We start from the raw sequence: 16,959 nt of genomic DNA on the forward strand, positions 1-16,959 counted from the left end.
ACCCACGTTGTCGAGCGTTTTACTATCGGTCGGAAGAAGACTAATGGATGACCATATTCCTATACCCCATTCATCCTTCGGGTTTGATTTCATTGATCCTTCAACGATGTAAACAATGTCATGTATTTTTTATCCAATGGCCTTCGACAATGATCAACTCACGTGCAATACTGTATGGGTTTTTCTCATTGTTGAAGGCCGTACGGTTGCCTATAATTGCTTACATCCACTTCATTTAAACTTTGGTGGATAGTTGTCTCATTGGCAATCATACCACATCTCCTTATTTTTATAAATTTATATATTGATTATTTCAATCAAAAACAGTTTCTCTCAGGGCACTCAACGTTGTAGGCCTACAACGGGGTATAGTGTATGAGATCTGAAAAAGCAAGAGGTTTTACCCCACTAAATATTCACGTGCCTGTTCAAGCAAGGAACTCCGTTAGTTTTCAGTCATATCCTAATATTTTTGTCATGTAAGGAGCTTGGTGTTGATGGCCGATATCCTAATTTCCACTAATTATAAGAGATAAATTTAAGCTACGGGTATTTGATTTAGTTATCTCTTCAGCACCTTAAAATACTTATATAAGGATTTGTAATATATCAATAAGGAAATGTGGTATGATTGCCAATGAGACAACTTTACACTAGAGTTCAAATGATGTGGATGGTAGAAAAATAAGCAATCCGCACGGCCTTCAACAAAACTTTGTAAGACTTTTGTTGTATTTGATAGATACTGTGGATTCATTTTTCTTCGTGGGATATCAATTTTCGTGGATTTCGTGGGTATAGGCGCACCACGATTCAAATGTTCAACGAAATACAAATATTCTATAGGCTTGTATATAGACTTTGGCAAAACCACGAACTTAAATATCAACTAAAATGCAATGTTTACTGAATCCACGAAAATTGATACCTACGAAAATAAATGAATCCACAATATTTTCATTTGAAAAAATACATTTATATATAACAGATTGCGGTCGGTTTTTTGTGGGATTTGTGTTGTTCAGTCTATAGTTTTGTATATAGTCTTTCGTGAACATGTTTGTTTTTCCGTCGTTTTTCGGGGTTTGTTCATGGTGTTGTCAGATTTTCATCGACTTAATGGTTTCAAATGTCCGCTTGGTCACGTCCGCAACTTTTATCATGTGTTTAGCTAAATAAAGTAACGTGTATATCACCAACGACATAAGGATTCAAGTTTCTTTTTCAAAGATCCTTCATCGTCTAAGAGAGTACGGATTTTAAATCTATTTTCTGAAACCGGAAGGGGCTAAAAAGGTGCAACAATGGAAATCTATGTGACTGTCATACAAGTAAAAGGTTAAGCCAGCTATTAAACCAGGTTTAATCCACCATTTTCTACATAAGGAATTGCATGTACCAAGTCAGGAATATGAAATTTGTTTCTCATTAGTTTGATGTGTTTGAACTTTTGATTTTGCCATTTGATAAAGGACTTTCCGTTTTAAGTTTACTTGGAGTTCGGTATTTTTGTTATTTTATTTTTTACATTTATCACTGGAATTACCTGTCATAAACAACAAAACTGGTAACTACGTACCAATCCGGAGCACATGAAAGTTAATGTAAAATGGCTAATATGATAGATGTAATTAAAACGAGAATTATTACAGTAAAATGTTATTCCCTGCACCATGAAAAGGGATGACGAAATGGACTTATTTGTATGGTAATGCTACAGAACTTGAGAATAGCCATTCTCGTTTTGAACTAATGAAAAATATACATTAAAAAATACCAGAGTGAGACTCGATTGTTGTTAGTTTCATGTTTTTCAATATGCAGGTTTCTTTCTTTGTTCTATTTTTCAGTCTGGGAAAGATGAATTTTAATTAGTCGTAATTGGCTTTTTATTAGATTTTAGTAATTGGGATTACTCTTAGATCGTACCTTGTTCATGTGTTCAGTCTTTTTGTTAGTTGTTTCTGACGATCTGAAGAGTCAAGCTCTTTTCAACTGTTTTTTACAGGTTGTACCTTTGTTATGTTGTAACACTACTGTCCAAGGTTAGTGGGAGGGTTGAGCTCCCACAAACATGTCTGACTTCGTCAAATTACTTATGTACCTGTCCTAAGTCAAGAGCCTGTCATTCATTAGTCGTGGTTGGTTGCTGTCTGTCATATATGTTTTTCGTTTGTTATTTTGTATATAAATCATGCCTTTGGTTTTCTACATTTTGTTTTATGGGGTGGGGGGGGGGGGGGGGGGGGTCTTAGATAGATTTCTATGTGGTATTGGTTTTGATAATTGTCAAAGGCCATACGGTGACATCATGTACGTCATTTGATCTCTGGTGGATAGTTATCTCATTGGCAATCATACCACATCTTCTTATTTTTATATTTATATAGTGGTTTGTCAGCTGTTTTTCTTTTTTGGCCAGATTTTGTCTGTTTTTTTTTTCGACTTGAAGATTTTATTGACACCTTAGTGTCTTCTCCTCTGTTTACACCAAATGGAGCTATGATACTGAAGTTGAGATAGCGGGTGATAAATTTTAGAAAATGAGCATGTTGTGAAATATTGACACAATCTCTATTTTGCTTTATAATGTTTGAATGTAACTGCAACTCATGATACAATGTAATATCATTTAAGGACATGAAGACTATAGGATATCTAACTGTTAAAAAGATCCCCCAAAAATGCGGCAAGATCAAGACCTAATTCAAACTATAAACTGGCAATGCTACAATATTTCTTATTTTCATATAACGATTATTAACACTTGGTACTCAGCGCAAATGTAAAAATACAAAAAATACATAATTATATTCCGCGATTGTAGATTTTGGTTGCTCTCCTGGTAGTATTTGAATGAACAATTTGGCGGACGTTTTCAATTAACGAATATTAAATTTCACAAATTGAAAAAGTTCAGAGAAGAGCAGCTCGCTTCACAAGCAACCGCTTTCATAACGCCAGCTCAGTTACTGGAATGATGACAGACTTAAATTGGTACCCACTTGAAATTAGGCGTTTTAGAACCAGACTCAAGCTAGCGAACAATAAGCCAGCGAACAATAAGCCAGCGAACAATAAGAAATACGCGCAAAACTGATCTTGCCTAAAAACCGAAGACTTGCATTAACATGAAACGTTCTTTGAAATCTGATGACAATCATTTCCAGTAGGAAGACGAAATGCCAAACATTTTCAAAAAGACTATTAATTGAAAACTGTTTATTTATTTATTTATTCATTTATATATTTAAGACAACATAATTGTTCTTGACCACATGACATCTCTTGTAGGATTTTCAAAATTCCTTTTAGGTTCTCCTCTCCCTTTTTTGATTACCTTTGAGTAGAAACGGTTTGTCTTTATAATCATGATAATAGTGAATAAATAAAAAAAAATTAGACCATACTTAACTAGTGTAATTTATAAAAGATAAAATTAAATCCGCATGCTTATATTCCTTTTAAAAGAAAACAAAATACCGATTTCGGAACGTAAAGTACAGAATTTTGCAGTCAGAATTATAATTTGAAATATAAGCGAATAAATATCCACAGTTTTCGTTAGGAATGATTGAAAACTGGCAATTTATTTATTACATTTCAATAGGAAATGTGTTTTATGTGACAATGACACACGTGACACGATATCTGAATGGATATAAAGATTTCAGCTACTTTAACAGACAAAATTTTCAAATCAAAGCTTTTCAAGGAGGCATATTTAAAAAAAACTCGGGAAACAGACGGAAAAACCGAAATCAGAAGAACAATTTCTTTACACTGAGTTATATTAACAAGAAGAGGATGCAATCACTACAATACAAACTATTTCATTTTAACATTGGAATTATTATCGGGGAAACGGTCCAAAGTTGGGGTAGGGTGACCCAACCCCCTCCCTTCTTTAATTCATAAAAATGTCCCTACGGCAGAGCTTTTGTCCACACTAGGTACAAATGATAGGCAAACCCTAACTTTGGACCTCAATTAGAAAAGTTCCGTAACTTTACCCACCTAGGTCTTTGGGTCCAGGCAACCTTAGGCAATTGCCTATCATTTGTACCTGGTTTGGACAAAAGTCTTGCCGTAGGGACTTTTTTATGAATTAAAATTGGATGGCGGTAGGGTCACCCGACCCCAACTTTGGACCTCAATTAAAAAAGTTCCGTAACTTTACCCACCTGGGTCTTTGGGTTTAGGCTACCTTAGGCAATTGTTCATCATTTGTACCTAGTGTGGACAAAAGCTTTGCCGTAGGGACTTTTTTATGAATTCAAATTGGGTGGTGATAGGGTCACCCTACCCCAACTTTGGACCTCAATTAAAAAAGTTCCGTAACTTTACCCACCTGGGTCTTTGGTCCAGGCAACCTTAAGCAATTTGTACTTAGTGTGGAGAAAAGCTTTGCCGTAGGGACGTTTTTATGAATTAAAATTGGGTGGTGGTAGGGTCACCCTACCCAAACTTTGGACCAAAATCTTTATGTTAATTCGTTTCTCGTTCTATTTGGGTGCCACTCTTACACTTATCACTCTTCCTGCGGAAATATAGTAAATACATTACCAGAGTGACGACATACTTTTGAATAATTAGAAAAATGAACTAGTTCTTTGACAAAAAAAGAAAACTGCGTATAATGCTTTTATTTCTAAAGAAAATCTAACAAAAAATACTGGACGTTCCAAAATCAGTCGATTTATTTTTCTTTTCTTTTCAAACGCATATGTAAAGTAGAAGATTTATTTGTATCGTTACATGTACACTAGTTTAGTGTGAACTATTGTTATTAATTGTTTCATTATTATAAAAACAACAACAAACCCATCTCTAATTAGAGAGCACTAAAAAGAGAAAGGATTACCTAATAGGAATTTTAGATGTCCGGTTAAAAAAAAGTTGTATTAGATACACGAATAACTAATTAACTTTGTCTGTGTTAAAATGGAATTGCATTTCGTTCTCCTACTGGAAATTATTGTCATTAGAATTAAAAGGACGTTTTGTGTTATTGCAAGTCTTCGGTTTTTAGGCATGATTATGTTGGCGCGTTTTCTTATTGTTCGCTGGCTTATTGTTCGCTAGCTTGATGCATCTTATTGTTCGTTGGCTTAGTGTTTGCTAGCTTGAGTCTGGTCGTTTTAGATACAAACTTGTTTTCTTCTACAAAATTATACACGAAATTGTTGCAGTCCCTACATTTAACCTTTTGATCCCACTAGACAATAGAACCAGACATAGCAACCCACACTCATTTAGGTAAATACAAACATCTAAAGACAGTTATAAATATTCATTTTATCCGCGTAAAGTTATAGATTGGAATCATTTGCCACAAAAAATAGTTTCATGCTGTACAGTCCAGGGATTCAAGAGTATGATTTCAGAATCTGCTCTCATCCCTATTTTCTACCCTTAACTATTATTGTTATCAAATATATATAGTTTTATCTAAATGTTATTTTTCAAATGTATATATATCATTTTTATTTTTTATTCTGTTTCTTTTATCTGGTTACCTTGTAGGTTAAAACAAATTTTATAGTCGACGACCGGCGAATAATCTTCAATAAATGAAGGTTCGCTAGAAACTTAAAGAGGTATTAGTTCATGGTTGCAACTTCTGAAAATGAAGTTGTAATCAATCACTGTCCATACATGTAAACATTTGCTTGAAAGTGTCCACACTTTTGTGTATTACGGTGGACAATTTAAAAAAAAACTTGAAAATCAACAATAAAAACGTTCATCTTATTTCCCAAAATGTTGCAAAATTGCCTCATGCACATCATTTATTTTTCTCCTTTTCCCTGGTTGATATATTACATAAGAATTCGAAGTAAATAAAGGGTAAAATTCTTGAATGAGTTAATGTATAAAATATATTGAAAAGCTGGAGATAAACACAAGCGACATGATAATATGCACTTTTCTTTAGAAGTGAAATAAAAATGTATGTAAGTTGTCTTTCTTCCTACATTTAAGTGGTTGGTAAAATCTGGAACATTTTCTTATTACTAATGTAAAGATTAGAAGGTCTGGATGACTTCATTTCTGTAGTCTTTAAATTTGTAGGCTACTTCTCTCTTTTCTTTTTTTTGGGGAGGGGGGGGGGGGGGTGGCGGATGAAAAGGGGGGGGGCAATATTCTTTATTATTTATATCATAGCATCCCATTTTCCTCTGTTCCAATTTTCTCTTGATGGTTTTGCTTTTTTTTCTGTGATATTGGCCCATTAATCTCTTTTCTGTATATCCCATCTAGACCATCATAGATTACGTATAGCATAACAAAGTTTAAAATTAAGGATCATTTCATAAGAATACCACGTGAAATATACATGTAACATTACCAAATTCATTCACTATACAAAATATGAATAGACAAATATATGAGATTTTTGAAAATTGGAACAAAGGTTAACGAAAAAATATCTACATCTTACAGAACAGATTACCGATATCCAATGTATTACTTTTGTGAAATCAAATGCATTACTTTAATAAGATAAAAAATATTCGAATATCCGACTATGAAACAAATAATAAATTGAATACAGGAAACACCGTTTGTCGAACTAAAAAGATTTGTTGATACATCCTGATATACTGGTCAACAATTCTTGTATTCCCTGATAATCATTTGTAGTTCATAATAAGTTAATATAAATAAATAATAAGTAGTTCCTGGTATTTTGTTCAGTAGAGGATAAAAAGGCATGTGTTTATACCTTACTTTTCAAAAGTACGGCAAGTGCTTCCGTCAACGAACTTTTAAACTGTAAACCATTCACTTTGTAGTAGGGGAAGGGACATATTTGTTTTCTTCGGACATACGTGTTTAATACAACTTTAACAAAAATAAAAACTTTTTTCAATTACATACAGGAATAACTTTATGTAATCAGTTATGTTGTTATTTGTTTTATTCATTTTTTATTATAATTATTACAGGATTAATTTTGTTCTATATATTTTTCAGGTATGTGATGGAAAACATAATCACTCTGACACTGGCGATCTCAGTCAGCAGCTTTACAATTTACTGTGTTTATCGTCGAATGGTAGGATCAAGTACTAACCTCCCTGGACCAAGGGCGTGGCCAATATTGGGAAATCTTCTAATGATTAGTAGAGCCAAAAACTTGTATCAACTATCTAAGGAGTTACAAAAGAAGTATGGCAACGTTTACAGACTGCAGTTTGGACAGCTGACCGTCGTTTTCATTTCTGGACACAAAAATATATCAAAATTTTGGATTGAAGATGGCGATGTTTCTACAGACAGACCAGACTGGATGTTTTGTCCAAGAGAAATCGCCAAACAAAAAGGTGAGTTCCATTTTAATATCAATTATGGAAATGCAATTTAAAAACAAACAAATACTTTTGCTAATGTTGTAACAAAGATTTATAAATCCAAATTTATTATATTTACCGAGGCCATTTGATAGAGGTTATTTTTTTATCGCCTGTAAATGAACCTTGCATGCATCTTACTAGAATGAGAAAAATATGTTAACTGTTATAGTATATGATACAATCTTCTGCTTTTCTTACAAGATTACAATAAACTTTTTCGCGGTGTTTTCACTTATTTTGCCATGCCGTTGGATTGATACACCATATCCTGTATGTTCCCTTGTAATATGTGTATAAATACCGTCTTTTCCTAGTAATATGCGTATAAATACCGTCTGTTCCTTGCAATATGTGTACAAATACCGTCTGTTCCTTGTAATATGTGTATAAATACCGTCTGTTCCTAGTAATATGCGTATAAATACCGTCTGCTCCTTGTAATATGTGTATTTATAATACTGTCTGTTCCTTGTGATATGTGTGTAAATACCAAATTACTAACAATACCACAATAAAAACAGACGAAACAGGTTTTATTTAAACTTTTATGGTAACTTCAATATTGAAATATGGGTTCTTGTATTAGTTTCTATGCGTTCCATCATCATATTCCCATGAGCATGTTTGCAAAGATATATTTACATGTGAACTTTTAATCAATTTTAAAACAGTACGATATTACAAACGAATACTTCTATTTTCTTGTCTTAGTCGTTCAGACGTTCCAATAAACATGTTCGCAAAGATTATATTTACATTATGCACTTGTAATTAATTACTTTTAAAAAAGTACGACATTACAAATGAATGTAAAAGATTTGTGAATTTTACTAGGAATTTTATATGCGAATGGACATCAGTATATTGAACTAAATAAACTCATTATGCAAGCACAACACGGGAAATTTTTCCAAAAAAACATGGAACTTCAGCTCACACTAGAAATCAACGAACTGTGTAAGTGCTTTAGTCCTGACAATGCAGTAGATCCACGTGACCATTTTAGAACCAGCGTACTGAACGTTGGCACCATACTGACATTTGGAAAGAGGTAAATATATCATATATTAAAATACAAAGTTTCATTGTCCATGTCGATAAAACTGTAAAAAATCAAAATAACACTTAATAGAAGTTATGGTCTGAAGCCTTTTTCTGGTTTTAACTTATCAATAATGATCAAAGCCGAATATTTGAAAGTCAAAGATGTGTAAGAACAGGTATAGCTGAAGAGCTATGTGACCAAAAAAAGACACAAAAATGATAGCCAAATCCATCTAAGTTAAACCTTGCCTTAGGGAGTCGAAACCTCATATAAAATAGACAATTTAAGAAAGATTTGTTATTAGTTCTGTCAGTACCGAAGTACTGATTACTGAGCTATATATACATGTAGTGTTTACATATTTCGACTGACCACTGAGCTATATATACATGTAGTGTTTACATATTACGACTGACTACTGAGCTATATATACATGTAGTGTTTACATATTACGACTGACCACTGAGCTATATATACATGTAGTGTTTACATATTACGACTGACTACTGAGCTATATATACATTAAGTGTTTACATATTACGACTGATTACTGAGCTATATATACATGTAGTGTTTACATATTACGACTGATTACTGAGCTTTATATACATGTAGTGTTTACATATTACGACTGATTACTGAGCTACATATACATGTAGTGTTTACATATTACGACTGACTACTGAGCTATATATACATGTAGTGTTTACATATTACGACTGACTACTGAGCTATATATACATGTAGTGTTTACATATTACGACTGACTACTAAGCTATATATACATGTAGTGTTTACATATTACGACTGACTACTAAGCTATATATACATGTAGTGTTTACATATTACGAGGTTGATTAAATGAAGATATTTTAAGAAGCTGTTTTCATTTGTTGGAATTGAAATTATAGCCACATTATGATAAAAAAAACCAAAGGTTATCCCTGTACTTGACACTTCCGTAGGTGAAGCCCATGATAAAGTGGGGTATCCATTAAACAGTGCGTTAGGTATAATTAGTGACACATTATTGAACTGTTAACAATGTTCAATCTTCAGCCAATTTCTTATGAACTTCTTGGACCACTCCGGCCACCGAGGATCCCCGTATGTATATGGTGTTTTCGTTTTCATTGTAAAAGACCAAAAGGGCATTTTGTGTTTAACTTGAAAATAAACATTTCTAATGAGAAAGGTAAATATGATAGATATACTTACTGAAGGTGTGATGAGATGATTGACGCTGTTAATTTTCTCCTTGATAATATCTATGTACGTTTCGGCAATAAAGTTAATCGACAGGTTGTAGGTATTCCTATGGGCACCAATTGCGCCCCTTTAATAGCAGACTTGTTCTTGTACTGTTATGAATCACAGTTTATGACAAAACTCTGAAAGACCCGTCTAAATTGCATTTAATTGATAAATTCAACAACACTTACCGTTATCTTGATGATATTTTTTCGTTTGATAATCAAGAATTTTCTAAATATACCGGAACTTACTTTAAATAAATCACATATAAACGGTAATAACTGTCCTTTCCTAGATTTACATATTTCAGTTTTACACGAGAAACTCTACACTAAAATTTATGACAAAAGGGACGATTATTCGTTTCCTATCGTTATTTTCCTTTTTTGGACGGTGATGTTCCTTGGCACCATCTTACGGTGTTTATATATCACAACTCATTCGCTATGCCCGTGTCTGTTGTGACGTTTTGGATTTCAATGAACGTAGTCTATGTTATACTGGTAAATTATTAAGTCAGGGATTTCGTTACCACAAACTCCTTAAAACCTTTACTACATTCTTCCATAGATAAAAAGATTTGGTTTTGAAGTTTGGTTGTACATTTAGAAAACTTATTTCAAACGGGATAGCACATCCTAATTTTTACGGAGATATTGTTAACCGAGCCCGCAAATTAAGAAACGATGCGGGTAAACTTATCGACCCTTTAAATAAACTTATTCTAAAAGGTCACCAATTCAACACTGTAATTAATTCTTTGAATATTGTTTTTATTGATATTAATACTGATTTTGTTATCAGTAAATTAAAATTAAACTAATTTTATTATTTTTATATACATATGCACATTCATGGCTCTATAATCTGTCAAAACCTGTAACTTGGCATTGCACACGGTCCTGTTTTTCTCTGACTGTTTATGACGTCTTTACGCTAAATCCATTGGATGTTGGATGTGTACTGATTGATATTTAGTCTTAGATGCTTGACTTCTTTTATTAGTTATCATTGGCTTTGAACTAGCTGTCAGTAACTGCGAGTACTCTCAGATCTGTACTATTGCTGTGTGTTTGATTATTCTACATTGGCTAGAGGTATAGGGGCGGGTTGATATCTAACAAAACATGTTTAACCCCGCCGCATTTTTGTGCCTGTCCCAAGTCAGGAGCCTATGACCTTTGTTAGTCTTGTATGGTTCTTAATTTTAGTTCATTTATATGTGTCGGAGTTTAGTGTGAGGTCCATTTTCACTGAATTAGTTCACATTTTTGTTTAGGGGCCAGCTAAAGCCCGCCTCCGGGTGCGGGATTTTTCGCCGTGTTGAAGACCCATTGGTGGCCTTGGGCTGTTTTCTGCTCTTTGGTCGGGTTGTTGTCTCTTTGACACATTCCCCATTTCAATTCTCAATTTTATTAGTGTCTTTTTGTTGTGGGGATGTATAAGTACACATTCACGTCCACTCTGTATTTTTGTTAGATATATTTTTATTTGTATCCACCTGATGAGTTCATCTGACTTTTATAGTTTGTTCTTATGTTGTACTGTTACATCACTGTCTAAGGTTAAGGGATTGTTGGAGCCTTTATACTAGTTTAACCCCGCCACATTCTGTATGTGCATGTCCCAAGTCAGGAGCCTGTAATTCATTTGTTGTCGTTTGTTGCTGTGTAACATATTTGTTTTTCGTTCATTATTTTTACATAAATTAGGCCGTTAGTTTTCTCTTATGAATTGTTTTACATTTGTCATTTCGGGGCCTTTTATAACTGACTATGCGGTATGGGCTTTGCTCATTGTTGAAGGCCGTACGGTGACCTATAGTTGTTAATTTCTGTGTCATTTGGTCTCTCATGGAGAGTTGTCTCATTGGCAATAATACCACTTCTTTCTTTTTATATTCACAGATAAGTGTGAAAAAAGATGGTAAATAGAAAAATAAAGTATATGGGGGATCTATGATCCATGACAAACAACATTATTACATGCTCAGCAAATAACACACACACAAAGCAAAGGAACATCGCTTTTCTTGCTGTTCTTCATCACTTATATACTACATGTTTATACGTGTATATTTGTTTACAGATTTCATTATAGTGACGCGGAGTTTAAAACACTACACGCAATGATCCTTTACGTGTATAAACATGGTCTTGGAAGGAAGGAAACTTACTTCAGTTGGCTAGCTTTTTTTACAAAGTCTCAGGTACTGTGGATTCATTTATTTTCGTGGGTATCAATTTTCGTTGATTGAGGAAAACTTGCATTTTCGTGGATATTTAATTTCGTGGTTATGCCAATCTCTGCATACAAAGCATATAGAAAATGTGTAATTCGTTGAACATTTGAATTCGTGGCTCACCTGTACCCACGAAATCCACGAAAATTAGTATCCAACGAATAATAATGAATCCACAGTATTATTAATTTAATTTCAAGCGTAAGGCAAGTGCACGCTAAGGTTCCATTTAAAACAACTGACTTGGTAGTGTGCTCGCTGCTAATGTTAGAGGTTAATACCAGGATGTGGCAAACCAGACTTTGAATTTGGTACTTGCTGTTTTCAGTGCCTAGCACAAGGTATTTAAGATTAAGACATAAGACACGTCGATTTGGAGTCAAAATAAAGTGTATAAATAGAGTAATATGTTCACTTTCCATTTATCAAAACTTATTCATTAACATATTGTCGATATGATGTACCTGTAATATGGCATTGCACAGGATCATACTTTTATCAGACCGGTTATGACGTTTTAACATTAAATCCGTTAGATGTAATCTGATTGATACTTTAGTCTTGGAGAATTTGATTTCTTTATAAGCTGTATTTGGCTTACAGTAATTGCTAGTATTCTTAGATCGATACTGTGTGTCTTATGTCTTTATGTTAGTGTGTGTTTTTTTGGAAGGGGGGTTTCGTGCCCGTTATTCAAACTATTTCGAACTGATTTTACAGTTTGTTCTCATCATGCTTCTGTTGTACTATTAAACCATTGTAAAAGGTAGTGTGCTCGCTGATAATGTTAGAGGTTAATACCAGGCTGTGGCAAACCAGACTTTGAATTTGGTACTTGCTGTTTTCAGTGCCTAGCACAAGGTATTTAAGATTAAGACATAAGACACGTCGATTTGGAGTCAAAATAAAGTGTATAAATAGAGTAATATGTTCACTTTCCATTTATCAAAACTTATTCATTAACATATTGTCGATATGATGTACCTGTAATATGGCATTGCACAGGGTCATACTTTTATCAGACCGGTTATGACGTTTTAACACTAAATCCGTTGGATGTAATCTGATTGATACTTTAGTCTTGGAGAATTTGATTTCTTTATAAGCTGTATTTGGCTTACAGTAATTGCTAGTATTCTTAGATCGATACTGTGTGTCTTATGTCTTTATGTTAGTGTGTGTTTTTTTGGAAGGGGGGTTTCGTGCTTGTTATTCAAACTATTTCGAACTGATTTTACAGTTTGTTCTTATCATGCTTATGTTGTACTATTAAACCATTGTAAAAGGTGAGGAGAGAGTTGAGTGCTCACAAACATGTTAAATCCCGCAACATTCATTATGTTATGTTCCAAGTCAGAAGATTTAATTCAGTGGTTGTCGTTGGTTACTGTCTGATATCTGTTGTTGTATATTTTTTTTTTATTGTTTCATATTTTGTCATGCCAGAGCCTCTTATTGGTTAGTCCGTATGGTGACCCATGATTTCCTAAATCGGCGTTATTTGGACTTGGATACTAGTAGTTGTCTCATGAGCAATTATACCACATCTTCATTTTTATATGAATACTGAGTGTCTTCCTGTAAACTGTTACTTTGTGTGATCTAGTAAGTTAAATTGATCCCAGCTAGACAGTAGAAAATTGGTGTTTTCATATACCATAACCCTGTTAACGTCCAGAAAAAATCATTTAATATTTGTCACTGGAACTTAAGCCGACAAACCAATCTTCATATTCATTGTTATTGTTATTGTTATTATTATTATTATTATTATTATTATTATTATGGGCAGTAAATTATTCCCATACCCAATATGGATTTCAAATCTTTTTAACAGCTGAATAAACTTTTGGATAAAGGTTATAATTGTTTAACAGTGGTTATTTCTATAATAATTCGATTAATGTAGATATAGTTTGAAGCAAAACTCGAACGGTTTGGTTTTTTTTGTTATTTTTTTACATTAAAAGTATGTTTCTGTACAATTTGTTTTGTGCACAATAATGTGATTTTCCTCCTCTATTGTTATGTAGAATTAGTAGTATTAGGGCCCCGCCAAATGGCGGACGCCCTATAGTGATCAGTCTGTTCGTTCGTCCGTCCGTCCGACCGTAACAATTTGTGTCCGCTCTATATCTAGAGAACCGTTATGATTTCAAAGTTTATACTTGACATGTATATAAACCAACATCAGAGGGTGTGTCATAATGTATGTACAACTTCCTAGGTCAAAGGTCAGGTAAAAAAACTTTTGTTTTAGTTGACAACCCCATGTCCTATGGTAAAGATCGTGTCCGCTCTATATCTTGAGAACCGTTATGATTTCAAAGTTTATACTTGACATGTATATAAACCAACACCAGAGGGTGTGTCATAATGTATGCACAACTTCCTAGGTCAAAGGTCAGGTCAAAAACTTTTGTTTTAGTTGACAACCCCATGTCCTATGGTAAAGATCGTGTCCGCTCTATATCTTGAGAACCGTTATGATTTCAAAGTTTATACTTGACATGTATATAAACCAACACCAGAGGGTGTGTCATAATGTATGTACAACTTCCTAGGTCAAATGTCAAGGTCATAAACTTCGGTTTCAGTTGACAACCCCATGTCCAATGATAAAGATACAATTGTTTTACCACACATTATTCACAGCGGGGCCCACAGAGATGGCTCCCATCTCAATGATATCTAGTTATATTTGAACTGGTGTTTTTGCTTATATGCATAATAATACATACTCTTATGATCATATGTAAGAGGGTCTAGATGATTGGGGTATCATTTCTGTATTCTTTAATTGTTTGAGGTTATTATTCTCTTTTCTTTTTTGTCGTTATTTTCTATTTGTATTATTCTAAAATCCTGTTGTTCTCTTTTCTTTTTTTTCTGCACTTTTTATTTGTTTTGGCCCATTTTTCTCTAATCTTAGTCCATCATTCTGTGTTCTGTAAACCCAATCCAGACCATTATGTAAATTTGAAGATTATGGGGTGATTTCTACGTGAATTATTTATTTACAGGTTAGAGAAGTAATTGGATTTGACAAATTACACGAATTTATAAGAAAACAATTGAACGATCACAAAATTGAACATGATCCAAAGTCTCCAAAGGATTTACTAGATTTCTATATAAACCTATCAGAAGAAACAAGAAAGGACAGTGCTTTATCAGGTTAGTCTTTATTTGTACGTGTATGCATTAAAAAAAGGGTCGGCAGTTAAAAATTTTTTGGATTGTCAAAATCCGGGAAAAAAATCCCGTGTTCACCGAGTCCGATTCCGCCCGTACTAAATATCGTCGATACAAAAAAAGGATTTGCAAGAAGGTAATAAAATGAAAAGACAAAAACAAAACCATCGGAAATATTAAGCACACAAGATAACAAAACACTAACCAAACTTAACTCTTTGAATTAACCAAGTCGCCTCAACCGCCATAAAACTTGCTTTGTTCGTGACAAGTTTAAATCCGGTGGTATTCGGTAATACCTTATTTACAAGTTAAAAAAGTAGATATTGTAATTAAATATTTGATATATTATAGGTTTCTGAATAAATGTAGTCAAAGAACTTGAAATTGGTTATATGAAAGATTTCTTGCTGGTGTGCAATACACTGTGCTGTTGCGTAATACTTAGTAAATCTGTTGTCAGACTATAAACAAATAAAATCTTATAACTCGGAAACATAAAATCGAAAATTTATAAAAATCAAAAGGGAGCTTACAAAAATAGATATTTACAATTTACCAAAGTTTCATAAAAAATGCTGAAGCATTTTTGAGTTATTGTCCGAAAACTGGAAAATCCCACTTTTTGTAATGAAAAAATCCCCATAAATCTGAAATTTATAAAAATCAAAAGGGAGCTCATGTCGATAGAAAGAAACAATTCACCAAAGTTTCTTGCAAATTGGTGAAATTTGTTTCGAGTTATTGTCCAAAAACTGGAAAATTCCCCCTTTTTTAGTGAATAAAACCCCAAAACTCAGAAACGGTACCTCTTAAATTTATAAAAAACGAAAATGAGCTCACGCTAATAGATATGAATAATTCACAAAAGTTTCATGCAAATTGGTGAAATTGTTTTTGAGTTATTGTCCGAAAACTGGAAAATCCCCCTTTTTTTAATGAATAAAACCCCAAAACTCGGAAATGGTAAATCTGAAATTTATAAAAAACGAAAGGGAGCTCACGTCAATAGATATAAACAATTCACCAAAGTTTCATGCATATTGGTTACAGCGCTTTTGAGTTAATGTCCGACATGTTGACGACGGACGGACGGACAGACGGACAGACGGACGGACAGACGGTCAACGGTATACCATAATACATCCCGTAAACGGGCGTATAAAAATGCAAAAACAACTTAAATTTCATAGATAAATATTAATTTTACAAAATTAAAAGAGTTGCACATTATTTAAGAACGATTAAAAAGACACGCACATGCATATCAGCACCAGCAAATAAAACAATTATACTACACAAGCGGCATGTTAAAAGCAGGTGTTTGGTATAAAACAAATAACATTGAATCACCGATAAGCATTACAAATCGCATGCCGCGATTTAAACAGTTTTGGTTTTATAAAAAAAATATAATAAATCAGCAAATAAAGCAGTACTATACATGTACCGGAGTTAGAACAAGGGTGTAAAAGCAGGAGTTTGGTTTAAATTTAAAACTAAGCATTAAAACACTGATAAGCATAGCCATTAAAACAGTTTTAGTTTTATAAAAAGATATAATAAATCTATATCAGCATCTGCATATAATTTACTATTGTTTTCATTAAATCATCTAACGCTAGATCGGTATAAATTTCCCTGCAATTCTGTGTCTTTACCATTCCCTTGATACCATCAACAATTTGTGCATTTGTTCGGATGTAATCGCCATGTCCAATTTTAATATTTCCATGCACACTTCTTGTTATTGGGAAAATGGCAACATATTCCACGAACGCTACCCCATTACCGCTTGCTGGGCTCTCGGGACTGGTTACAACCCATGATATTTTTAACGGCATATTCCACAAGGCCAGAAT

Source organism: Mytilus californianus, unplaced genomic scaffold (genome assembly GCF_021869535.1).
Source record: "Mytilus californianus isolate M0D057914Y unplaced genomic scaffold, xbMytCali1.0.p SCAF_12, whole genome shotgun sequence".
In the NCBI taxonomy this organism is placed as follows: Eukaryota; Metazoa; Mollusca; class Bivalvia; order Mytilida; family Mytilidae; genus Mytilus; species Mytilus californianus.